The 25,253-nt window shown below is 53.1% G+C and overlaps 1 protein-coding gene across 1 annotated transcript in view; it reads left to right on the top strand.

The window, feature by feature from the left end:
* igsf21a (immunoglobin superfamily, member 21a) overlaps positions 1-25,253 on the top strand; it is a 422,140-nt gene that overhangs the window by 391,756 nt on the left and 5,131 nt on the right. The window lies entirely within an intron of this gene.

Here is a 25,253-nt window from a genome sequence, read left to right as displayed (position 1 = left end):
CTCCTGTCACTCCGATGAACTACACTTCTCTGTACAACCTTGGAATGTATAATTGGGCTTAACTGTTCTCCAAAGGAAAAGTCTGGAAAATAGAGGCAATGGCAGATGGCTGGTCCCAGTGCTGCAGAGGGAGGCAACGGAGCCAAAATGTTTCAATGTCTCCGGAAGAGTTGTTAAGGATGTAAAGAATAGAAGAGAGGAAATTACCCCCATCATATTAAACTAGTGGCTGGAAAGTAGGAATTTAAACCCACCACCAGGCAATCCATGTTCGATTAGACATTGTTTCTCCTCTGGGGCCCATAACTGTGTACAGCATGACCCGGTCAACAGTGAAAGATGACATTAAGTTCTTCAGGGGACACTGGCCTATTATTGCAACGTCCCCTCCAGCTTTTAAATTCTCTATTTGATCGCTGCTCCTCTAAGCTCTTAACTTGCGATCTTCACAAGTCCCGTCTGAAATATGCTTCCTTCTCCCTCACCTTGCATTCCATTGAAAGCAAGACTTGTTGCACTGTTTCCCATATTCCAGCTCAATCTGTTAAAGGAGCCCAAGTCTGAGGATTTTTTATCTCATAAGGTCACACGAGCTGGCCTGGCGACGGGCGGGTCTTGGGTATCGACAAAGAGAAGTGCGGAAAATGGAGGGTTGGACAGAGGGAAGGGAGGTTGGATGGTAAACAAGAGGTCCGTGGTCACACCATCAGCAGCTTGCACCATGGCAGAGAGCAGGAGGCAGATGAGGGGCGATTCTAGGAGGAACATAACCAACATTCTGGAAGTTCCCAGTCATGTAAAGGTGATCTTAACCATCCATATGAGGTCAGTGAACTTCTTGTGGGCAGCACGGTAGCACAAGTGGGTAGCACTGTGTCTTCACAGCTCCAGGATCCCAGGTTCGATTCCCCGCTGGGTCACTGTCTGTGCGGAGTCTGCACGTTCTCCCCGTGTCTGCGTGGGTTTCCTCTAGGTGCTCCGGTTTCCTCCCACAGCCCAAAGACCTGCACGCACGTTAGATGGATTGGCCATGCTAAATTGCCCTTAGTGTCCAAAAAGTTTAGGAGGGGTTATTGGGTTATGGGGATAGGGTGGAAGTGAGGGCTTAAGTGGGTTGGTGCAGACTTGATAGGCCGAATGGCCTCCTTCTGCACTGTATGTTCTTTGTTCCATGTTGTGGCACTGCTGCTGGATGTCACAGGTTCCATTGTAGCCATTCCCATGATGCAGATCAGCACCATCTCCTCGAGACAGCTCAGGCGACATAGGTGTGCCTGACCCCTGCCAGTTGCACGCCCATCCCTCCTGTTCTGGGCCACCTTGTCCGATAAGAGAGAGGGAAGAATGCCAAATATTTGCAGAGTTTGGGTGATGTGCCAGCCATAGCTGACGATATGTGGAGGCAGCACGTGTGGCAGCTCTGGCCCATGTGTGGGGGCAAATTGGAATCTCTGAATGTTAGGTGTGATTCCTGATTGTTGATGGAGCATATGCTGCATTGAGCAGTGTGAGGTGGGGGTGCAGAGGTTGCCACGCGGAGATGCATTTACTGACCTCAACCATCTGTATATAATGTCATTGAACTTCTTTCAGCACGACTGCCAGGTTCTCAGGGCCAGGCGCTGGGTATCTACCTTCCCACTTGCCCTTCTCAGCAGTTGACTCGAAGGCCTCCTAGCCCGCAGCAGAAATACTTTTCCTGTCCCCCTTTTCACTTCCTCTACTAATGGCTCCTGTGCCACATCAGAACGCCTGGTAGAGCTCGCTCACCTCCTTCTCCACTGGACGGGCCTTGTAAACCATTCCGATGCGAAGAGTTAGCAGCAGCTTCAATATAATGAGTGCACCAATCACTCCACCAATGTCAGATATGGTACCTTCTGAACCAGGTACTGCCCTTCAAAAACGCAGGCACTGTTACCCAGGCAACTCTCGCAACCACAGAGAGTGAGATAAATGGCCAATTAACCTGTTGATGATTGAGGGAATTGTGTAGGCCAGGACACTGGAAAATCGATCTCCCTGCTCTTCTTTGAATCGTGAGATCCTTTCTGATCAGCTAAGCAGGCTGACTGACAACCTTGATTTAACATCTCATTCAACAATGCAGCAATCTGCTTCACACTGGAGTGTCAGCCTGGATTATAAGTCTCAACCTTGGAGTGCCTCTTGAATCCTCAACCTTTGATTCAGAGGGGACAGTACTGTCGTGTTGGGTGTTCTGGTTCACAAACAAGCCAATTATGCTGGAAGTGGTGTAACGCTATTTTAGTAACTGTTCAACTATGCTAACATACTGTAAACGTGGGTATAAGCAATACCAGCTTAACTGTAGACCCTTTCCTATCACTAGCTATGGTGAGGCACTCAGCACATGATGAATGTCTGTGATGCAGGCTGTGAGCTCTGTGCTCTGAGCTGGCTGCTGCTAGAATGAGCGGGAACTCTCCTGTCCCCTGTCTTTATAGTGCTTGTGCTCTCACTGGTGATTGGCTGTGGTGTTATATAAGCTGGTTGGCCCTACTGCATTTCCATCAGTGTGTGTATGTGATTGCACCATAATGTACTGATGTATATTATGACATCCCCCTTTTTTACAAAAAACATGTGCCTATGTGAGAATAAATAACGTGTAATGAGTGTATCTGACCATGTGTGTGCAGTATTTACATAACTATGTACATGAGGCTAGTCTATATACACGGGAAGGTGCCTGGTGCAGAGAAAAGAAAAACAAGGTGTTACACCAACAACAAAACTAATAACGAATGCTATAAACAAACTAGTGAAATGCTGAAACAGGATGAAAGAACAAAGCATTGAGTCCAACATTGTAAGGCTCATAAATTAAGTCTCTGAGGTGGGCGACGAATTCGGGTTGACCGCCTCAAGGGTGGGTCAGGAGCCACCGGCTGAGGATCGGGCCGGGCCACGGCCAGGTGAGGAGGATGCAGAGTATTCGGAAGCTCTACAAAGTCCAGTTCGGGGACAACAGGAGGGTGTGGCACTGGTGGAGGATCGCGTAGCGAGCGTGGAACCAGACGAAGGGCACGCCGATTGCGACGGCGAATGGAGCCATCAGGCAGACGAACCAGGAATGAGCGGGGAGCCACCAGCCGAAGAACTACAGCAGTCGCAGACCAGCCACCCTCCGGAAGATGAATTCGGACGTTGTCACCTGGCGCCAGAGCAGGAAGATCAGTCGCTCGAGCGTCATGCGCCGCCTTGTGCTGCGCGCGAGACTGTTGCATCCGCTGAAGGACCGGAACATGGTCGAGGTCTGGGACGTGAATGGACGGTACAGTGGTCCTGAGGGTGCGACCCATCAGCAGCTGGGCTGGTGACAGGCCCATGGACAGTGGAGCCGAGCGATAGGCCAGCAAGGCGAGGCAGAAGTCGGATCCTGCATCAGCAGCCTTGCAGAGGAGCCTCTTTACGATGTGGACGCCCTTTTCTGCTTTGCCATTTGACTGAGGGTGCAGGGGACTGGACATCACGTGTGCAAAGTTGTACCTGCTGGCGAAGTTAGACCATTCCTGTCTCGCGAAGCAGGGGCCATTGTCCGACATCACAGTGAGTGGGATGCTGTGACGAGCAAAGGTCTCTTTGCAGGCACGGATAACAGCCGATGACATGATGTCGTGCAGGCATACAACCTCGGGATAGCTGGAAAAATAATCAACTATGAGAACATAGTCCCTGCCGAGCGCATGGAACAGGTCCACGCCTACCTTAGACCAAGGGGACGTGACCAACTCATGGGGCTGAAGGGTCTCCTGTGGTTGGGCCGGCTGTAACCGCTGACAGGTGGGGCAATTGAGCACAGTATTGGCAATGTCCTCATTTATGCCAGGCCAGTGGACAGCCTCTCGGGCCCTCCGTCGGCACTTCTCTACGCCGAGATGGCCCTCGTACAGCTGCTCTAAAACCAGATGGTGCATGCTGTGTGGGATTACGATGCGGTCCAGCTTCAGGAGGACGCCATCAACGACTGCCAGATCGTATCGAATATTATAGAACTGCGGGCATTGTCCCTTGAGCCATCCGTCAGTCATGTGGCGCATCACACGTTGTAGCAGCGGGTCAGCCGCAGTCTGACGGCGAATGTGGGTTAGGCGTTCATCCGTGGCCGGCAGATTGGCGGCCATGAAAGCCACATGGGCGTCGACTTGGCAAACTGACCCCTCTGGGTCGGACGGAGTGGTAACTGCCCTGGACAGAGCGTCGGCTATGATCAGGTCTTTACCCGGTGTGTACACGAGCTGGAAATCGTATCTCCGGAGCTTGAGCAGAATGCGTTGTAGGCGAGGGGTCATGTCATTGAGGTCTTTTTGGATGATGCCGACCAGCGGCCAATGGTCGGTCTACACAGTGAACTGGGGAAGGCCGTACACGTAGTCATGGAACTTGTCGACACCGGTCAACAGGCCTAGGCACTCCTTCTCGATTTGTACATAGCGCAGCTCTGTGGCGGTCATGGCCCGTGACGCATAGGCAACAGGGGCCCATGACGAGGCGTCATCTTGTTGCAGGAGCACCGCCCCTATGCCAGATTTTTAAGCGTCCGTTGATATTTTTGTCTCCCTTGCAGGATCGAAAAACGCCAATACCAGGGCAGTGGTCAGCTTGACCTTGAGCTCCTCCCATTCACGCTGATGGGCGGGAAGCCACTGGAAGTCCGTCGTCTTCCTAACTAGGTTGCGGAGAGCCGTGGTGTGGGAAGCGAGGTTAGGGATGAACTTTCCTGGGAAGTTGACCATTCCTAAGAACCGGAGCACCGCCTTCTTATCCACCGGCCTCTACATGGCCGTGATGGCTGCCACCTTGTCCGCATCCTGCCGCACACCCAACCGTGAGATGTGGTCTCCTAAAAACTTGAGTTCGGTCTGGCCGAAAGAACATTTGGCTCTGTTGAGGCGCAGGCCTTGGTCCCGTATTCGCTTAAAAACGCATTGGAGGCGACTGATATGCTCCTGCGAGGTGGTGGACCAGATGATGATGTCGTCCACATAGACGCGCACACCCACGATGCCCTCCATCATCTGCTCCATGATGCGGTGGAACACTTCAGATGCTGATATGATTCCAATTGGCATTCTATTGTAGCAGTACCTGCCAAATGGGGTGTTGAAAGTACACTGCTTTCTGCTGGACTTGTCCAATTGAATCTGTCAGAAGCCCTTTGATGCATCCAGCTTGGTGAATATGTTGGCTTGAGCCATCTCGCACGTGATCTCCTCACGCTTGGGGATAGGGTAATGCTAACGCATGATGTTACGATTTAAATCCTTCGGGTCGATACAGATCCGGAGCTCGCCGGAAGGCTTCTTGACGCACACCATGGAACTGACCCACTCGGTTGGTTCCGTCACTCTGGAAAGCACTCCTTCGTCCTGGAGGTCCTGCAGCTGCTGCTTGAGGCGGTCCTTGAGGGGTGCTGGGACTCTGCGAGGTGCATGAACCACAGGCGTGGCGTCCTGTTTGAGCAGGATTTTGTATGTGTAGAGAAGTGTGCCAATTCCTTCGAAGACATCTCGGTGTTGAGTGATGATGGCACTTAGTTGCGCCCTGAAGTCCGCATCTTGGAAGTCAGACGTGTCCTCTGGAGAGAGGGAATGTACGCGCTGCACGAGGTTGAGGAGGTTGTACGCCTGTGCGCCCAGCAGGGAGTCCTTTGAGGAGCCCACGATCTTGAAGGGTAGGGTGACTTTTCGCGAGTTGTGCATCAACTCGAGTTGGCATGACCCGGTGGCGGGGATGACGTTACCATTATAGTCAACCAGTTGGCAATTGGATGGAAGAATTGTTGGTTTGACCCCCAGGGTTTGAAATGCTGACCATGCGAGGAGATTGGCGGAAGCACCCGTGTCCAGACGGAATCTGATCTGGGATCGATTGACCGTCAGGGTGGCACACCACTCGTCGTCTGGATCAATGCTGTGCACCGACGGCGGCTGATGCTTTCGATTCGGGGACTGCCTGTTCTTGGTTATGACAGCGACTCAAAAAGGCTCCCTGTCCTCGGTGTCACTGGTCTGCATGAAGTCAGGATCGGACTCGGTGAAGGTGGGGTTGGATTGCCCGAACATTCCTGCGAGGCTGGTTAAATCGTTGCGAGTTGGCAGGCTGGGCTGCTCGACAGCAGGCAGCATAATGGCCAAGCCTGCCACAGCGTAGGCACTGTCGCGATTTTGCAGGGCATTGCCGCTTTAAGTGGGCGGAGCCACAGTTGGCGCACGTCGTGACGTCAGTGCGTTTGTTGCGCCACCGCGCATGTGCGGTACGGTCTTGCGTGATGCGGGCCTGTGCATCGCGTTCCTCCACGTCACCGTCCCCTTGTTTGGCGCGTACAAGGGAGGCCTCGGAAAGCGTGCGAAATAGTCGCCCTCCTCCAGGCTGCGGCCCGGGAGGTATTCGATCGTTTGGACCCGTTCCGCCTCATGGGGCCCTTGCCGCGCCGTTTCAGCTGCCTAACTGTAGGTGTACCTGCTGGTGGCATTCTCATGCAGGACACAGGTCTCGATGGCAGTCGCTAGGGTTAGTTGCTTAACTTAAAGGAGCTGCTGACGCAGGGTGTCTAACACGACCCCAAAAACAATCTGGTCGCGTATCATGGAGTCGGAGGTGGGCCCGTAGCCGCAGGATTGCGCGAGGATGCAGAGGTGTGTTAAATAGGATTGGAAAGGCTCGTCCTTACCCTGCAAGCGCTGCTGGAACAGGTACCTTTTGAAGCTTTCGTTGAATTCAACACTGAAGTGTGTGTCGAATTTGAGGAGCACCGTCTTGTGCTTGGTCTTGTCCTCGTCGTCCGCGGATGTCAGGGAGTTAAAGATGTGGATGGCATGTTGCCCAGCCGTGGAGAGAAGAAGGGCTATCTTCCTGGTGTCCAATGAATCTCCCTGTCCGTGGCCTCGAGGAAGAGCTGGAAGCGCTGTTTAAATATCTTCCAATTTACCCCGAGATTGCCAGCGATGCGGAGCAGCGGTGGCGGGTTGATGTTCTCCATGCTGTAGAATGCTGAGAAGTTGCAGGTAGGTCTCACAAGTGCTAGATTGCGGCCACTCCTTGTACCATGTCATGTTGGGTGTTCTGGTTCACAAACAAGCCAACAATGCTGGAAGTGGTGTAACGCTATTTTATTAACTGTTCAACTATGCTAACATACTGTAAACGTGGGTATAAGCAATACCAGCTTAACTGTGGACCCTTTCCTATCCCTAGCTATGGTGAGGCACTCAGCACATGGTGAATGTCTGTGATGCAGGCTGTGAGCTCTGTGCTCTGAGCTGGCTGCTGCTAGAATGAGCAGGAACTCTCCTGTCCTCTGTCTTTATCGTGGTTGTGCTCTCACTGGTGATTGGCTGTGGTGTTATGTATGCTGGTTGGCCCTACTGCATGTCCATCAGTGTGTGTATGTGATTGCACCATGATGTACTGATGTATATTATGACAAGTACCACCACTGAACTAATTGCTTTCACCCACTTTATACAGTGCCAAGAGAAATATTGATTAATATTTTCCTGAGAGCAGATATAAAGCTAATGGCTCGAAGTAATAGCGAGGGAACAGTAACTTAAGGAATAGGTTACTGGCTTGATTGGGTCGTGTACTGTGTTTGAATCATAGAATCCCTACAGTGCAGAAGGAGGCCATTTGGCCCATCAAGTCTGCACCGACCCTCCGAAAGAACACCCTGCCTAGGCCCAATCCCCCGCCCTATCCCCATAACCCCACCTAACCTTTGGACACTAAAGGGCGATTTAGCATGGCCAGTCCACCTAACCTACGCAGCTTTGGACAGTGGGGGGTGGGGGGGGGGGGGGGGGGGGGTGCGGGGGGGGGGGGGGGGGGGGAGTGGAGCACCCAGAGGAAACCCACTTAGACACGGGGAGAATGTGCAAACTCGAAACAGTCATCTGAAGTCGGAATCAAGCTTGGGTCCCTGGCACTATGAAGCAGCAGTGCTAACCACTATGCCACCATGGCGCCCATTCAAGTCCATAGAACAGTGGTGGGCAACCTGGGCCAGTGAGTGGGTCACATAGATGGCCCTCCTTCATCTCAGTGGGCGGCAAGATTGAAATCAGACTTGTTCACTAACCATGACCCCATGAATATGAACATTTAACACAAGCTGAAAATTTCATAATGAGTTTTAGAAAATGCTTAATCATTTATATTAAGAGAACTGTCATCAACTTCAAATGATAAGAACAAAATTAATATTTACACTTTGGACACAGAGGGAGCACCCGGCTCTCACTGTCAATGTTGTGAGCAATCAACACACACCTAGCTTCACTCGCCCTTGCTTTATGTGCCAATTACTTCAGTCAAACCGATAGGAAAAAACTACGTGGACAGAAATCAGCGGAATGTGGCGACCCTGTGCTGAGGCAACAGTCAACAAAATATCTTGTGGGGCCCACTCAGAACCCAGATGGGCCGCATTGGTTACTAACCACTGCCATAGTATGTTTTGGGTTCAATCTCAAATCTGTGCTGAGGTAGCTGATTTCAATCAGGTGTTATACTTGCCCCTCAATAATCCTATACAGAGGGATGGATTAGCCATTATCCCCAATGAAACGAGAGTGGACTTAAAGTGGGGACAGGATTAGTTGCACTGTGATATTCTTCTATATGACTGACTGCCCAACTTGCACTCCTAAAGATAATGGACGCAATCTACCCAAATGGGGACAGAGTCCTGGAGCAAAAAGTTATCGGGTTGTTTCCCGATGCTCAAGGTGCCGAGAAACACCCCTCTATCTGAGGCCCATCGGGTAGATCGGAGGCCTCAGCGGGGAACCCCCCCCCCCCCCCCCCCCCCCACCGACAAGGCTGCACTTAGCCCCATTTTCTGCACAGAGGATCTCTTGAGCCCCAGACATGACCTTCCAACCCATCCCCCAAGCCCCAACTCATAGCCGCCCCCCCCCCCCCCCCACCACACCTGCACAGGACATCTCCCGGCCCAATCATGTCATGCAAAATATGGCAGCCAAGGTACCACCTTGCCCAGAGGGCATGCACCTGGGCCTCCAATCCCCTGGGAGACCCCCACGAGTGCCTATCCGGCTGCTGCCCATTTGTGGAGACCAAATGAACAGCACTCATCTGCGCACGTGAAGGAGACACAGCCAGAGTGGGAATTGGAACTTGGTAATTTGGTGCAGTGAGATAATCAGGAAAGGTAAGTGGTAAATCTAATTTTGCTGTTTTTCAGTTAAAAGTGCAGTGTGTAGCTTGGTGTCTGTTTGGCTGAAGCTGCCCCCACCCTAATTGCTGAGAGGAAGTTATCTGTCAGTCACCTGAAGCCTGCTTAGTGGCACAAGGGTGTACATTGTATTCTTGTTTGAAGCTTAAGTAGTGTGAGTCACCCTGGTTTAGCTGAGTTCTATATAAGAGACAGGCATCAAGTGCACACTCAGTAAGCTGCTCACATGAAGGAGACACATCCTTTCGGTGCAGAGTGGAAGAAGGTGCTTTTTCCCTACTGTTTTGTTTCCTTTCTTCTGGCTTGTAACTGTTAATCTGCAGGGAGAGAACCAGAGAGCATTCTGGGAAGGTAAGTGATTTTTATTACCTTTTCAGATTGTGGGGGGGGGGGGAACTGAAGTGACATCACAATAAAGCTGTGACTTGATTGGCTGGTTGGGAATCTGTTAAATTCCCATAATATTGCAAAATAAATCTAATTGATTAACTAGATAGTGGAGTAATTAAACCTGAGGGCAGAGATCGGTGTTTACCATTTAATTTTACAGTAGAAATCTAGCATCAGGGCCGTATAGATAATTGTAACTCAATCTAACAATAATTCAAGTGTTTATTTTAAATTAATTAACTTGTGCTTAAATGTCACTCAGCGGGGTGCAGTGCTCCAACTGTGAGATGTGGCAGATCTGTGACGCTTCCAACGTTTCGGTCGACTACATCTGCAGCAAGTGTAACCAATGGCAGCTCCTCACACACTGCGTGGTTCAGTTGGTGCAGAAATTGGATGCACTTAGGAGCATGCAGGTGGCAGAAAGTGTCATAGATAGGAATTATAGAGATGTCGTCAAACCCAAGGTGCAGGCAGAGAGATGGGTGACCACCAGAAGGGGCAGGCAGTCAGTGCAGGGATCCCCTGTGGTTGGGCCCCTCTCGAACAGGTATACCGCTGTGGATACTGTTGGGGGGAATAGCCTATCAGGGGAAAACAGCAGCAGCCAAAGCAGTGGCACCACGGCAGGCTTTGATGTTCAGCAGGGAGGGTGAAAGCGCAGAAGAGCAATAGTCATAGGGGACTCTATAGTCAGGGGCACAGATATGCGCTTCTGTGGATGTGAAAGAGACTCCAGGATGGTATGTTGCCTCCCTGGTGCCAGGGTCCAGGATGTCTCAGAACAGATAGCGGGCATCCTGAAGGGGGAGGGCAAACAGGCAGAGGTCATTGTACATATTGGTACTAACGACAAAGGCAGGAAGGGGGATGAGATCCGGCAGCAGGAGTTCAGGGAGCTAGGCAGAAAGTTAAAAGACAGGACCTCTAGGGTCGTAATCTCGGGATTACTCCCTGTGCCACGTGCCAGTGAGGCTAGAAATAGGAAGATAGAGCAGCTAAACACGTGGCTAAACAGCTGGTGTAGGAGGGTGGGTTTCAGTTATCTGGACCACTGGGAGCTCTTCCGGGGCAGGTGCGACTGTATAAGAAGGACAGGTTGCATTTAAACTGGAGAGGCATAAATATCCTGGCCGCGAGGTTTGCTAGTGTCACACGGGAGGGGTAAACTAGTATGGCAGGGGGGTGGGCACGGGAGCAATAGGTCAGAAGGTGAAAAAATTGAGGGAGAACGATAGAATAGGGCCAGTATAGCTCTGAGGAAGAGCAGACAGGCAGATGTGGCTGAAAACAACGGCACTGGTGGCCTGAAGTGCATATGTTTTAATGCAAGAAGTATAACAGGTAAGGCAGATGAACTTATTCCTTGGATTAGTACTTGGAACTATGATGTTGTTGCCATTACAGAGACCAGGGGCGAGATTCTCCGACCCCCGCCGGGTCGGAGAATTGCCGGGGGCTGGCGTGATTCCCGCCCCCGCCGGCACCGGAGATTCGGTGGGGGCGGGAATCACGCCGCGCCGGTTTGCGGGCCCCACCCCGCGATTCTCCGGCCCGGATGGGCCGAAGTCCCGCTGCTAGGATGCCTGTCCCGCCAGCGTGGATTAAACCACCTCTCTTACCGGCGGGACAAGGCGGCGCCGGCGGGCTCCGGGGTCCTGGGGGGGCGCGGGGCGATCTGGCCCCGGGGGGTGCCCCCACGGTGGCCTGGGCCGCGATCGGGGCCCACCGATCCGCGGGTGGGCCTGTGCCGTGGGGGCACTCTTTTCCTTCCACCTTCGCCATGGTCTCCACCATGGCGGAGGCGGAAGAGACTCCCTCCACTGCGCATGCGTGGGGTGCCGTGAACTGCCGCTAACACTCCCGTGCATGCGCCGCCCGGCAATGTCATTTCCGCGCCAGCTGGCGGGGCACTTCCGCCAGCTGGCGGGGCGGAAATCAGTCCAGCGCGGGCCTAGCCCCTCAATGTTAGGGCTCGGCCCCCCAAGATGAGGAGAATTCCGCACCTTTGGGGCAGCGCGATGCCCGACTGATTTGTGCCGTTTTTGGCGCCGGTCGGCGGACATCGTGCCGATACCGGAGAATTTCGCCCCTGGTTGAGGGATGGACAGGATTGGCAGCTAAACGTTCCAGTATTTAGATGTGTCAGGCGGGATAGAGGGGGATGTAAAAGGGGTGGAGGAGTTGCACCACTGGTTAGGGAGAATATCACAGCTGTACTGCGGGAGGACACTTCAAAGGGCAGTGAGGCTATATGGGTAGAGATCAGAAATAAGGGGCGGGATTCTCCCATCGGATGGCTAAGAGCCAACGCCGGAGTAAAAACGGGAGTGTTTTACTCCAATGTCGGCGCCCATTCCGGACCCCATTCTGTGGCCCACAGGGGGCTAGGACGGCGCTGGTGCGACCTACGCTGCTCCAGCTGCTGATCCCAGCCTGAACCCGGTGCCGCGGGGTCCGCGCATGTGCAGTTCGGCCGGCGCCAACTAACGCATGCGCAATGGCCTTCTTCCCCGCGCCGGCCCCGATGCCAAATGGCACAGGGGGATGGCCAGAGAATCGGCGCATTGGCCCGTGCCCGCCCAGGCCGGAGAGTTGGCGCATACCGCGACCGGCGCCATGCCGACCATGCCGGCCCCAATGGCGGCGATTTTCCGCTCTGCGAAGATTCACATCGGGGCGGCGTGGAGCAAATCGTGCGGCCCGCTGGCGATTCTCTGACCCGGCCGGGGGTCAGAGAATTCCGTCCAAGGAGGGTGCAGTCACAATGTTGGGGGTTTACTACAGGCCACCCAACAGCCAGCGGGAGATAGAGGAGCAGATAGGTAGACAGATTTTGGAAAGCAGTATAAGCAACAGGGTTGTTGTGATGGGAGATTTTAACTTCCCCAATATTGACTGGGACTCACTCAGTGCAAGGGGCAGAATTTGTAATAAGCATACAGGAGGGCTTCTTAAAACAATATGTAGATGGTCCAACTAGGGAAGGGGGTGTACTGGACCTGGTATTGGGGAATGAGCCCGGCCAGGTGGTAGAAGTTTCAGTAGGGGAGCATTTCGGGAACAGTGACCACAATTCAGTAAGTTTTAAAGTGCTGGTGGACAAGGATAAGAGTGGTCCGAGGGTGAATGTGCTAAATTGGGGGAAGGCTAATTATAACAACATTAGGTGGGAACTGAAGAACCTAGATTGGGGACGGATGTTTGAGGGTAAATCAACATCTGACATGTGGGAGGGTTTCAAATGTCAGTTGAAAGGAATTCAGGACCGGCATGTTCCTGTGAGGGAGAAGGATAAATACAGCAAATTTCAGGAACCTTGGATAACGAGAGATATTGTAGGCCTCGTCAAAAAGAAAAAGGAGGCATTTGTCAGAGCTAGAAGGCTGGGAACAGACGAAGCCTCTGTGGAATATGAGGGAAGTAGGAAGGAACTTAAGCAAGGAGTCAGGAGGGCTAAAAGGGGTCATGAAAAGTTATTGGCAAATAGGGTTAAGGAAAATCCCAAGGGTTTTTACACGTACATAAAACGCAAGAGGGTAGCCAGGGAAAGGGTTGGCCCACTGAAGACAGGGGAAGGAATCTTTGTGTGGAGCCACAGGAAATGGGTGAGGTGCTAAATGAATACTTTGCATCAGTATTCACCAAAGAGAATGAATTGGTGGATGTTGAGTCCGGAGAAGGGTGTGTGGATAGCCTGGGTCACATTGAGATCCAGAAAAACGAGATGTTGGGCGTTTTGAAAAATATTAAGGTAGATAAGTCCCCAGGGGCTGATGGGATCTACCCCAGAATACAGAAGGAGGCAAGAGAGGAAATTGCTGAGGCCTTGACAGAAATCTTTGGATCCTCACTGTCTTCAGGTGTTGTCCCGGAGGACTGAAGAATAGCCAATGTTGCTGCTTTGTTTAAGAAGGGTAGCAAGGATAATCCAGGGAACCACAGGCCCATGAGCCTTACGTCAGTGGTAGGGAAATTACTGGAGAGAATTCTTTGAGACAGGATCTACTCCCATTTGGAAGCAAATGGACGTATTAGCGAGAGGCAGCACAGTTTTGTGAAGGGGAGGTCGTGTCTCACTAACTTGATAGAGTTTTTCGAGGAGGTCACAAAGATGATTGATGCAGGTAGGGCAGTGGATGTTGTCCATATGGACTTCAGTAAGACCTTTGACAAGGTCCCTCATGGCAGACTGGTACAAAAGGTGAAGTCACACGGGATCAGGGGTGAGCTGGCAAAATGGATACAGAACTGGCTAGGTCATAGAAGGCAGAGAATAGCAATAGAAGGGTGCTTTTCTGATTGGAGGGCTGTGACTAGTGGTGTTCCGCAGGGATCAGTGCTGGGACCTTTGCTGTTCGTAGTATATATTTGGAGGAAAATGTAACTGGTCTGATTAGTAAGTTTGCGGACGACACAATGGTTGGTGGAATTGTGGATAGCGGTGAGGACTGTCAGAGGATACAGCAGGATTTAGATCGTTTGGAGACTTGGGCGGAGAGATGGCAGATGGAGTTTAATCCGGACAAATGTGAGGTAATGCATTTTGGAAGGTGTAATGCAGGTAGGGAATATACAGTGAATGGTAGAGCCCTCAAGAGTATTGACAGTCAGAGAGATCTAAGTGTACAGGTCCACAGGTCACTGAAAGGGGCAACACAGGTGGAGAAGGCAGTCAAGAAGGCATACGGCATGCTTGCCTTCATTGGCCGGTACACTGAGTATAAAAATTGGCAAGTCATGTTTCAGCTGTATAGTGTTCAATTCTGGTCACCACACTACAAGAAGGATGTGGAGGCTTTAGCGAGGGTGCAGAAGAGATTTACCAGGATGTTGCCTGGTATGGAGGGCATTAGATATGAGGAGAGGTTGAATAAACTCGGTTTGTTCTCACTGGAACGACGGAGGTTGAGGGGCAACCTGATAGACGTCTACAAAATTATGAGGGACATAGACAGGGTGGATAGTCAGAGACTTTTTCCCAGGGTAGAGGGGTCAATTACTAGGGGGCATAGGTTTAAGGTGCAAGGGGCAAAGTTTAGAGGGGATGTACGAGGCAAGTTTTTTACACAGAGGGTAGTGGGTGCCTGGAACCCGCTGCCGGAGGAGGTGGTGGAAGCAGGGACGATAGTGACATTTAAGGGGCATCTTGACAAATACATGAATAGGATGGGAATAGAGGGATACGGACCCAGGAAGTATGGAAGATTTTAGTTTAGATGGGCAGCATGGTCGGCACAGGCTTGGAGGGCCGAAGGGCCTGTTTGTTCTTTGTTCTTTGTTCTTTGAGTTCTCCATAAGACCATAAGAAATAGGAGCAGAATTAGGCCATTCAGCCCATCAGATCTGCTCTACCATTCAATCATGGCTGATATGTTTCTCATCCCCAGTCTCCCAGGATGTTTCTCATCCCCAGGAAATACTTTTCATCAGAGGGTGGTGGGTATCTGGAACTCACTGCCTGAAATAGTAGTAGAAGTGGAAACCCTCCACTTGCTTGGATATACACTTAGACCATAAGACCATAAGACATAGGTATCAGAATTAGGCCACTCGGCCCATCGAGTCTGCTCCACCATTCAATCATGGCGGACATTTTCTCATCCCCATTCTCCTGCCTTCTCCCCATAATGCCTGATCCCCTGACTAATCAAGAACCTATCTCTCTACGTCTTAAAGACACAGTGATTTGGCCTCCACAGCCTTCTGCGGCAAAGAGTTCCACAGATTCATCACCCTCTGGCTGAAGAAATTCCTCCTCATCACACTTTTAAAGGATGGTCAGATTCCATTCCTTGGTTAGATCTCAGGAGCACATATAAGAGGGAGACTGGCTGTCTCACTCGAATATGCAGATTTGCCAGAATGTGATCCCACCCACAGTGGGCGGGATTCCCATTGCGACGTCTCGCGACATCACGATAGATCACGCGAGCTGAGTAGATCCTGGAAGTGGGATCTACCGGTTGCGTGGCAACGCACCACACTGCTTTTCGGGCACGATGCTGTCGGTAGATCCCGCCCAAATTCTTCACTCGCCCCTCTCCTCATGATGAGTACAATGGATGAAAGGTTATAAGCAGTGCACTCATGGCTTTCCTCTGCTGCTCCTGGCTGCGGACATGATCTTACTGACCTGGGGATATTTGTCCAGAGCGTTGGTTAGCAGCGTGAAGAAAGGACCTCTGGGTGGGCCATGGTGGGGGGGGGGGGGGGGGGGGGCGGGGGGGGTAGTTGCTGCTGACGGCTCTGGAACTGTGCTGTAGAATGTGGCGGCCCATTCAGGAGATAAAATGGTAATAAAGGAAGCTTTTAGTTACAAAGCATGGGAGAACTGGGCCTGATGATAGGAAGAACAAAGGTAGCCCGGTGGAGTTTTCATATAGTGCCAGGTTCTGACAAGATAGAAATATTCTCACTATATTCCATTCAGTTAACATCCTGACACCCAGCAGTATAATTATCGCAGTTCTGCAGATGATTACTCCTTCAGGTAGCAGACTGTAGGAAAACATTTCCATTCCACAAGGTCATAAAATATTTGAGCAGAAAAGGAGAGGTGGGTTGTGGGGGGGAGGGCGATGCTGGGGGTGCTTTTAATATAAATGAGACTCGCACATCACGCCGAACTACACTTGTCAAGCGGGTTTGATTGTGTTATTCATTTCCCGTGGAGGTATTTTTTTTTTTAGGTAAATTTCAAGTTAAATTAAAAAGGCAGCTGCTGGGAAAACTGCGCTCTCCTGAAGTCATTAGCTCTCCCCTGCCTTCATTTTGAATGTTTAATAACTGTGAGAAAAGATAAATAGTCTACGCGAGACGAATGGGGAATATGAAAATCAGGTTATTAGAAACAAAAGACAAATTCTCCCCTACCCGGCGGGCGGCGGGTTCCGGCGGGATGGAGTGGCGGGAAATCTCCGCACCTTTAGGGGCCAAACCCTCACCTTGAGGGGCAAGGCCCGCGCCGGAGTGGTTTCCGCTCCGCCAGCTGGCGGGGTAGGCCTTTGGCACCACGCCAGCCGGCGCCGAAAGGTCTTCGCCGGGCGACGCATGCGCGGGAGCATCAGCGGCCGCTCACGGCATCCCCGCGCATGCGCAGGGGACGGGGTCTCTTCCTACTCCGCCATGGTGGAGACCATGGCGAAGGCGGAAGGAAAAGAGTGCCCCCACGGCACAGGCCCGCCCGCGGATCGGTGGGCCCCGATCGCGGGCCAGGCCACCGTGGGGGCACCCCCCGGGGCCAGATCGACCCGCGCCCCCCCCAGGATCCCGGACCCTGCCCGCGTCGCCTTGTCCCACCGTTCAAAAGGAGGTTTAATCCACGCCGGTGGGCGAGAGTTGACAGCGGCGGGACCTCGGCCCATCGCGGGCCGGTGAATCGCCGGGGGTGGGTCCGCCGTCCGGCGCGATTCCCGCCGACCAGCTTGGTGTGATTCCCGTCCCCGCCGAATCTCTGATGGCGGAGAATTCGGGACAAGGCGGGGGCAGGATTCACGCCAGCCCCCGGCGATTCTCCGACCCGGTGGGGGGTCGGAGAATCGCGCCCAAGGAATCCTGTTCAAGGGAAATTGTCTAATTTTACCGAAAAGTACTGCGAGCACATGACAACAATTTGAATTCACCAAGAGGGCGGCACGCTGGCACAGTGGTTAGCACTGCTGCCTCACAGCACCATAGTCCCAGGTTCAATTCTGACCTCGGGTGCCTGCATGCAGTTTGTACATTCTCACCGTGTCTGCGTGGGTTTCCTCCGGGTGCTCCGGTTTCCTCCCACAGTCCAAAGATGTGCCGGTTAGGTGGATTGGGCATGATAAATTGCCCCTTCGTGTCCAACGGTTAGGTGGGGTTACGGGAATATTGAGCCTAAGTAGGATTCTCTTTCGGAGGGTTGGTGCAGACACTGTAGGGATTCTGAAGAGGCCTGCTATTTTTTTAAAATATATTTATTAAGGCATTTATATATATATATATATATATATATATATACATTAAACACAATAGGCTTGCCATATTTTAATGCCCCAGTTATTCCACAATACTGCCTCAAACGTCACGTTGGAAATGACAAATACCACCTCGAAAGGCACAGTGGTACCAAAAATAAGAGAAGCATTGTTCTGCGATGGGTAGATCCGGCTCCCAACCTGCTCATACAGGCAGGCAACGCAAGCTTTTTATTTCTTGCCAGGGCAGACTATTTTAAATGAACGGCCCAGTCGTGAATTGAGTTGGTCAACAACCTCTGAATCACCCCTCCCCCCACCCTCCAACCTCCTATATTTTGATGGGCGATTGAAGACTCGATTCCACAATTGTTTATTATAAGCAGTGCTTAGGCATTTCAGAGTTGCATTGCTCAACAGTGGCAACATTTGGGATGGGTGCATCCATCGGTATACGGCAGGAGCCCAGTCCACAGCGAGCTCGCCAAAAACAAGCCATGAGATAAAGACCAGGTAATCTCTCATGTTGACATTGGTTCATAAATAGGAGCCAGAGCAAGAAGGAGAACGTGCCTACTCCTCTTCAAAGAACGCGATGGAATCTGACAGACCCAGCCACGAGGCAGGATAAGGCCGAGGTTTAATGTTGATCCGTGACAGCACTTCTGACAATGCAGTGCTGCTCAGAAATGTCACCCTCAATGATGTGCTCAAGTCTCTAGAATGTGCCTTGAACTCACAAACCTCTGACCCAGAGGCCCAAACATTGACCCAAGGTGTTTCCTGAAAGTTTTATAAACAAAGGTGATACCGAGCCACTGTGATTAACGGTTACTGTAACACTGTACCCTTGTCATCATGTAAGGTGATGTCCCCTTTAAGACCGGGCTTGGAACCCTGGGGGACTCCGCCTCCAGCTCCGCCCACCTGGGAGCCGTATATAAGGGGCCGCCTTGTGGGCGGCACCTCAGTTAGCACCCGTCTCGGCACCAGGCTAGTTCTTAGCTTATTAAAGCCTTCTTTACCGTTTTACTCTCTAAGCGTCGTCATTGAGGGTACAACAATTTCACCCCCTGTTTTTAAAAAGTGTCCGGCGGGGGTGAAGTGCCATCATAAATCCATTCATCTCGGTGGCCTGATCGTCCTAATCGACCTCCTAAGCTCGGGCGGTGGTGCGGCGGACACGGACATCTTAGTTGAGGGTACGTCCGGGAGCACGGTGGTCGGAGCATTGGTCCGGGTCGGAGTTGGGGATCGGGGCGCAGGGGGAATAGGTGGGGCCGGGGGTAGCGGTGCCGGCGCCGGCGGGGTGTGTAGAGGGGGGGCGCTAGGGGCACGCGTGGTAGGTGCCCACCAACGGGGAGTGGGGCCAGGAGGGGGTATGTTGTCGTGGGTGCCGGGTCCTGCAGGGGAGCTGTGCGGGACGGGGCGTCTGTAGTGGGGGAACCAGCAGGTGCCAGATCCCGGAGGAGAACCGTATCTTGCCTGCCGTCGGGGTACTCGGCGTAGGCGTAACTGGGGTTTGCGTGTAGTAATCGGACCTTCTCAACTAGGGGGTCCGTTTTATGGCTTCTCGTGTGCCTCCGGAGAAGAACAGGTCCCGGAGCCGTCAGCCAAGGTGGAAGCGAGAGCCCGGAGGTAGACTTCTGTTTCTGGATGAATAAAGCTCTCCGTGCTCCCGGATTCGAAGAGGCATACAATGTCGCGCCCGTTGACTTGGACCGTCATCATTGAGTTTTGCAGATGTTTTGGCCGAGTTTGGTCGAGGATGATCGCTCCCACTCGCGGGTAGTCCAAGTCCTCAGCCAAGTCGGACTCGTAAAATGGCCATCACCGTCAGTTGCACGTGTCGGGTCGAGAAGATGGCCGCCGACAAGATGGCTGCTCCCACGATTCGCACGAGGCAGATCACGTGTCAGAAGGGGGCGTGTCGGGTCGGTGCGCAGCCACATTGCGAGGCCTGCGGGCCTGAGAGCCTGATTTTCGGGCCGGCTGTTCTTTGTTTTTCTGGCCCCTGGGCCTGGCCAGGCAGACCCTCGCAAAATGCCCGTTCTTCCCGCAGTCGCTGCAGATCGCGGAGCGGGCTGGGCAGCGTGGGCGTGGATGCTGGCCCTGCCCGCAGAAGTAGCACGGTGTGCCCCCAGGATGAGCGGGTCACCGCGCGGCGCAGGCCCGTACCATGGCTGAGTCTGAGGAAGTTCGAGGGGGGCTCGCAGAGTCCGCGGGGTACGTACCCAAATCATGTCGGGCCACTTCCAGTGAGGAGGCGTTATCGTGTCCTCGAGGTCTTTTGCCCCGTTTTCGAGTAGCCGCTGCCGGATGTCGGGCGAGCGGATGCAGGACACGAACGTGTCTCTGATGTGCAGGTTCATATGGGTTTCCCCTGTCACATCCTGATGGTCACAGTCCCTGGCAAGCGCGGTGAGTTTTTCAACAAATTTGTCCAGCGATTCCCCCGAGCGCTGCCGGCAGGTAGAGAGCAGATGCCTGGCGTGTACCTCCTCGTTGATGGGTTTGACGAACCGCTTGCGGAGTAACTCGACCGTCTCTTCATAAGTAGTCGCCTTTTCGAGTGTGGCTGAGATTCTGTGACTCACCCAGGTGTGGAGTAGGCACAGCTTGCGTGACCCCAGGATGGGGGTCTCTGTGGAGTCCAGGTAGGCCGCGAAACATCGGAGCCAGTATTTAAAAGTTTATTTTGCCTCCGGTGTCCGTGCTTCCAGGTTGAGCTTCTCTGGTTTTAGGCCTGCGTCCATCCTGATGTAGTTTAGCTTATTAAATTGTTGTACCCTCAATAACGATGCTTAGAGAGTAAAACGGTAAAGAAGGCTTTAATAAGCTAAGAACTAGCCTGGTGCCTGGTGCTAACTGAGGTGCCGCCCATAAGGCGGCCCCTTATTTACGGCTCCCAGGTGGGCGGAGTCCCCCAGGGTTCCAAGCCCGGTCTTAAAGGGGACATCACCTTACACGATGACAAGGGTACAGTATTACATTAACCATTCATCACAGCCACATAAAACGGTGTTAGGGAGATGAGGAAAACCTTGGTCAAAGATGGTAGTTTCCCGGATCTTCTCAAAGGAGAAAAAGATAGTGGGGCGATATAGGGTGGGGTTTTCCCCAACACCCCCCCTGTTCCCGGGGCATGTTTTGTGACAGTGTAGGTGGCCTGACATTGGCCTGTGGTGGGATCTTCTGGTCCCGCCCCCGTCAATAGGGTTTCCTGTTGGACGCACCCTCCACCACTGGAGAACCCATGGCGGGCGCCCGCCCTTCACGTGACCAGATGATCCCGCTGACAGAAACGGACGGAAAATCCCACCAATGGGGAAGTATTTTGGGGCTCAGGAAGCTAATGGCAGCCACCAATGGTGGAACAAGCAAAATCAGGAATGTGCAACAAGCCTGAATTCGCACAGATATCTCAAAGGGTTGTAACTCTGTCAGAGATTATAGTGGCAGGGAAGGTGGAACCATATACAGATCTGAAAACAAGATGAGAATTCAAAACATCAAGGCATTGCCCAACTGAAAGCCATCTAGGTCAGCAAGCACAGCGGTTCTGTATGGACAAGACTTGGGCTCAGGCAGCAGAGTTTTGCGTGACCCCATTTTACGAAGACGAGAACACGTGAGGCAGGCCAGGAACGTGTTGGAATCGTCACGTCTAGAGGTTACAAAGGACGGCATGATGGTGCAGTGGTTAGCACTGCTGCCTCACGCCGCCGAGGACCCGGGTTCAATCCCGGCCCCGGGCCACTGTCCGCGTGGAATTGGCACATTCTCCCCGTGTCTACATGGGTCTCACCCCCACAAACCAAAATGATGTGCAGGTTAGGTGGATTGGCCACGTTAAATTACCCCTTAATTGGAAGAAAAAATAATTGGGTACTCTAAATTTATTTTTTTTAAAGTCTAGAGGTGACAAGGCCATGAATGGGGGTTTGAGCAGTAGATGAACTGAGACTGGGTCCAAGAGGTGGGTGATGTTAACTTGGCGGAAATAAGTGTTGCGGGATTCTCCGTCGGCGGGATCCTCCGCTTTGCCGACAGTGCAACCTTGCCCGCGGGTTTTCCGACGGTGTGGAGTGGCCACAATGGGAAACTGCATTGGCCGGCCGCGGGAATGGAGAACCCCGCTTCCGGCAGGGGAACAGCTCACTGGTGCACGGGGCTGGTGGGACGGAGAATCTCGCCCATGGTTTGAGTGATGGTGCGGATGTTTAGTTGGAAGCTCTTCTCAGGGTCAAATACGACACCAAAGTTGCAAACAGACTGGTTCAGCCTCCGACGGGCGAGGAATGGAGTCAGCTAGCGAAGATAGTTTACAGTGGCTTCGACCTGCCGAATAATTAGTTGGAGGAAATGTTTTCACAGTACTGTATGTTAGGGAAGCAGTGTGACCAATTAGCGACAGTGGAGCTGGGGTAGGTGATGGTGAGGCCGAGCTGGGGGGGGGTGGTCAGCGTACATGTGGACACGGTCAGTGTTTTTGGATGATCTTGCCACGGGGCAGCATATAGCAAAGAAATAGGAATGGGGTCAAAGGTTAGATCCTTGGGGGACAACAAAGGTAATGATGTAAGAGAAGGAAGGGAAGGCATTGTGGCTGATTCTTCGGTTGCAGTTAGATAGATTCGGAAGGCAAATGGAACATTGGCATTTATTGAAAGGGGAATGGAAGTAGGGAAATGTTGCTATAGTTGTACAGGGAATTGGTGAGTCTGTGTACAGTTTGGTCTCCTTATTTAAGAAAGGATGTAATTTGTTTGGATGCAGTTCAGAGACGGTTCACTCGACTGAATCCTGGGATGGTGGGGTTATCATATGAGAAAAGGCTGGACATGTTGGGCCTGAATCCATTGCTGTTTAAAAGAGTAAGAGGTGATCTTATTGAAACATGTAAGATCCTGCGGGGACTTGACAGGATGGTTGCTGAGAGGATATTTCCCCCTATGGGCGAGACTAGAACTGGGGCACGCAATTTAAAAATAAAAGGGGCAAAATTCTCCGTAATCGGCGCGATGTCCGCCGACTGGCGCCAAAATCGGCGCAAATCAGTCCGGCATCATGCCGTCCCAAAGGTGCGGAATCCTCCGCATCTTGAGCGGCCGAGCCCTAACCTTGAGGGGCTAGGACCGCGGCGGACTGATTTCCGCCCCGCCGGCTGGCGGGAAAGGCCTTTGGTGCCCCGCCAGCTGGCGCGGAAATGACATTGCCGGGCGGCGCATGTGCGGGATGCTCACGGCATCCCCGCGCATGCGCAGTGGAGGGGGTCTCTTCCGCCTCTGCCATGGTGGAGACCATGGCGAAGGCAGAAGGAAAAGAATGCCCCCATGGCACAAGCCCGCCCATGGATCGGTGGGCCCCGATCGCGGGCCAGGCCACCGTGGGGGCACCCACTGGGGCCAGATCGGCCCGCACCCCCCCAGGACCCCGGAGCCCGCCCGCGCCGCCTTGTCCCGCCGGTAAGAGAGGTGATTTAATCCACGCCGGCGGGACAGGCATTCCAGCAGCGGAACTTCGGCCCATCCGGGCCGGAGAATCGCCGGGGGGGGGGGGCCCGCCAACCAGCGCGGCGCGATTCCCGCCCCTGCCGAATCTCCGGTGCCGGAGAATTCGGTAACCGCCGGGGCGCACGCCAGCCCCCTGCGATTCTCCGACCCGGCGAGGTGTCGGAGAATCCCGCCCAAGATCTCCCATTTCAATCAGATATGAGGAGAATTATTTTCTCTCAAAGGTCCATGAGTCGGTGGAACTCTTCTCCAGAGGGTTGTTGAGGTGACTGAATATTTTTAAGATTGAGGTAGATAGATTCTTGACTAACAAGGAAGTCAAAGTGTGTCAGGGGCAGGCAGGACGGTGGCGTTGAGGCCCCAATCAGGGGCGACATTCTCCGACCCCCCGCCGGGTCGGAGAATCGCCGGGGGCTGCCGTGAATCCCGCCCCCGCCGGTTGCTGAAGTCTCCGGCACCGGATATTCGGCGGGAGCGGGAATCGCGCCGCGCCGGTTGGCGGGCCCCCTGCTCGATTCTCCGGCCCGGATGGGCCGAAGTCCCGCCGATAAATTGCCTGTCCCGCCGGCGTAAATTAAATCACCTAACTTACCGGCAGGTTGGCGGCGTGGGCGGGCTCCGGGGTCCTGGGGGGGGGCGCGGGGCGATCTGGCCCCGGGTGCCCCCACGGTGGCCTGGCCCGCGATCGGGGCCCACCGATCCGCGGGCGGGCCTGTGCCGTGGGGGCACTCTTTCCCTTCCGCCTCCGCCACGGTCTCCACCATGGCGGAGGTGGAAGAGACTCCCTCCACTGCGCATGCGTGGGAAACTGTCAGCGGCCGCTGACGCTCCCGCGCATGCGCCGCCCGGAGATGTCATTTCCGCGCCAGCTGGCGGGGCACCAAAGGCCGTTTCCGCCAGCTGGCGGGGCGGAAATTCCTCCGGCGTCGGCCTAGCCCCTCAATGTTGGGGCTCGGCCCCCAAAGATGCGGAGCATTCCGCACCTTTGGGGCGGCGCGATGCCCGTCTGATTGGCACCGTTTTGGGCGCCAGTCGGCGGACATCGCCCCGTTTCTGGAGAATTTCGCCCCAGATCATGATCTTACTGAATGGTGGAGCAGGCTCGATGGGCTGAATGGCCTATTCCTGCTCCTAATTCATATATTCGTATTTAGATAAGGATGGAGCCAGGCGTGAGCAGACCCATACAGCTGAGGATGGAGATATGGTCAACCCATGTCAAAGGCTGCAGGCTGGTCTAAAAGGATGTGGAGGGAAAATTTACCTTCAACGCAGTCACATTGGAGGTTATTTGTAACTGGTGCAGCAGCAAGGCCAGAACCCTGGCTGAAGAGGTTGAGGGTCAGGGGGTCAGGCAGACTATGTTAGATTTAGAGGAGAGAGAGACCAGAACCTGAGGAGAGACAACTATTCACAATATCGAGTTACATGAGGGCTTGGAGGGGAGGTTAGGTGATCAGTAGTTTAAGGAAGAGGATTGAGGGAGCTCAGAGAGGGCATGAAGTTAGGAGAGAAACTAGAGGAAGTCGTGAGTTCAAGGCTCGGGGAGGAGCAAGACTTCAGAGGGAGTTTGGCCTGATGGAAAGGAGAAGGGAAGAGTGCAATAAATTGCATGGCCTCAATCTCAGTATCTCCATGAGTATCTGCCACTTGCTGTTGCAGGTGAAGGCGGAGGAACCAGGAGATGATTATGAGAAGATATTGGCAGCAGAGAAAATAAGCCAGAGGGTTATCTTGTGTTCCAGGATGATGTTGGATCAGTGAACAGACAAGAGCAGGACCTGATGGTGCATTATGTGACCCAGCCAGATCCGGGAGTGAATGGCTAAAACAGTTATCCATCGTATCTGTTCAAATCTGTGTCCCTTAGCTTCATGGAGTGAGGGTGAGGACCATACCAAATGAAGGCCAGTATGAGAAAGAGAAATGGTTTTCATGGAGGCTAAGGCATCAAAGGTGGAGATGCGAGTGTGGTCAAGCACATCGGTAATTTCAAGGATGTCCTGGTGAACCGAGGTTCAAAGACTGAACAGTTGCGATATTAAGAGTGCAGTTGAGGCAAATTTGGAGAACTTTTTTGCCCTGAGGGGCAGACACAAAAGGAAATAAAGTTGGAAAGGGGGATGTGGATGGAGAACAAAATGAGGAAGGTATCATGCAGAGATGATCTTGTCTGTG

The sequence above is a fragment of the Scyliorhinus torazame genome, chromosome 16 (assembly GCF_047496885.1).
Source record: "Scyliorhinus torazame isolate Kashiwa2021f chromosome 16, sScyTor2.1, whole genome shotgun sequence".
Taxonomy (NCBI): Eukaryota; Metazoa; Chordata; class Chondrichthyes; order Carcharhiniformes; family Scyliorhinidae; genus Scyliorhinus; species Scyliorhinus torazame.
Note: the sequence above shows the minus strand (reverse complement) of the source record. Positions and strands in the feature narration are given on the sequence as shown.